Raw genomic sequence first — 2,500 nt, forward strand, 5'->3', positions numbered from 1 at the left:
TTATCAATAAGTCCCAGTTGCAGAAAATAGACAGTTCTTAAAACAACAGTTTGTTGTCTACTAATGATAATGTTTTGGTCTGTATAATACACCGACATTCATCTTTTGTTCATTTGTTTGGGTTAATTCTACTCACAAACTATCATATGTATCCTGCTTCTCTTTCTCTAAAATATAGGCATAGACATTGCTTTTAACGTACAACAGAGCATTCGCACCTTTCATGTGGTTTCTATTCGGATGAGTGTGTTTAAATCCCGTAATATTACATTCAGTTTCAAACTCTTTACCATTCGACCACGTCTCGGTTATTTCTATCATATCGAGATTTTTGCTTTTGACATACGCCTAGATTTCTTAGAGTTTGTTCCTATTACTACGAGCATTAAATTACATGGTTTTAAGAAACCCATAAATATTCCTTTTTTGCTCGTTTTGATTTTCAACATCATGCCTTACATTATGATTCTGTTCTATATTGACATTTGTTCTATATTGACATTTGGTCCTTGATTGATATTCAGTGCCTCATGTATATTTGCCTCATCACGGACATCTGGTCCCTCACGGTCATCTGGTCTCTCATGAACGCCGTTCTCCTCTCCGTCACCGCGTCCTACACCGGACAACCGTCGTTTGTTGACATTCTGTCCGGCACCACTTCCTAGAAAGATATTCTGTTCTCCACTGACATTATATCCTACCGTGATACATTGTCCTCCACTATCTTTACATCCCATCGTGGTATTTTGTCCTTCATTGACATTATATCCTAATGTAATATTTTGTCCTTCATTGACATTATATCCTAATGTAATATTTTGTCCTCTACCAACATTATATCCTAAAATTATATTTTGTCCTACACTGACATATTGCTCTATATTGCTTCGCCCTACTCTGTTATTCCCATTACACTCTATTTCTCCTTCCCTTTGAGTTTCTATCCAAAAGAATAACTAATTCATTACAAACTCTCACAGTGAGAACATCTTTGCCTCTGCTAGTAAGGTGAATCCCATCAGAAGCATAAAGGACATGACGCCTAGAAAAGAGATACCAAGGATCAAGAAAATAATATTCCAGTTGCGTGCATAACTGTGATATCCTCTCATTGATCCCTATGGATCTACTGTTCCAACACGAGCCAGAGTAGATCCTTGGAAGGATCCCACAGACTACGTGGCTGATCCCACGCTTCTGTATCTCATGAAGGAGGACCTTGTAATTCCAAACAAGTTCCTCTGATCTCACACTATCCACATCATTACTTGCCTTAGGAACAATCGTAACCATATTCGTCTGCCTTTGCTCCCTGATGGTCTGGGTACAATTGGCGATCCCACGGCCCGATTGACATACAAGCTTGCAATATCGTTTAGTCTTCCGCTGCAGGATGTTCTCATAGCCTCGCACCATGGAGTCCCCTATCACAAAAAAAACTCCTGATTTTCAGCCACCTCATCTTCCAGCAGAGCAAATCGATAGGCTAGAGCTAGTGGTTGCTCCGTAGGGCACTCGTTTACCGAACGCGAGCTCGAAAAAACAGGACCCCAATAAGCGCCATTCAGTCAGTAGCAGAATTGGAAGAGTTGAAATTCCCTTTGGGTTGTAGAGAGGATTCACTCCTCTCACAGAGCGCACTCTTGAGAAGACGAAATTTCTCCTCACACATCCTGAGACGGTCTTCCAGGTTCACACAACCTTCACAAGTCATTTCGTTCCTTCTTCGGCAATACAAATGGCAAGGAGAAGATATGGAACAAGAAAAGAAACAAAAACGGTCACTAAAAAAAACTAAATACACGAAGCTTACTTTGCTTACGTTATACTATTACTTCTGCCTTTAGAGTACGTAACAGACTACTATTTTGATTTTAAGTCAGTAGAACACTACACTTTATCCTATACCTATGACAGTATAAACTTCACAAAATGTATTCACTAGCTGGTGTCTCGGTAGTAAAATGAGTTCACTAGCTGAGGTCTCGGATACACACACACACACACACACACACACACACACACACACACACACACACACACACACACACACACACACACACACACACACATATATATATATATATATATATATATATATGTATATACGAGGCGTGTTTTTTTAAGTACCGTTTTGAAATAAAAATGAAACAAGCAGACTTTTCGTAACAATTTTATTTTTACATAAGAGCCTGTACTATAATCTACTTTTCAACATAATTACGGAATTATCTGACCGTGTTTAAGTTTGTGATTATTTGAAATACCTCCTCCGATTGAGAATTCCGCCGACTGTGAAATACGCGCTGTGATTCGTTTTCTTAATGCTAAAGGCGTGAAAGCGGCTGAATTTCATCGTCAGATCAGTGAAGTGTATAGAGAAAACATTATGGGTGATGGGATGGTGTGGAAATGGGTGAGAGCTTTTAAAGATGGCCGTACAAATGTGCACCAAACCATCAGTAATGAGTGAAGGTCGTTCACTTCGTTCCTCATC

Source organism: Oratosquilla oratoria, chromosome 32 (genome assembly GCF_046742065.1).
Source record: "Oratosquilla oratoria isolate Oo_2021 chromosome 32, ASM4674206v1, whole genome shotgun sequence".
NCBI classification, from domain to species: domain Eukaryota; kingdom Metazoa; phylum Arthropoda; class Malacostraca; order Stomatopoda; family Squillidae; genus Oratosquilla; species Oratosquilla oratoria.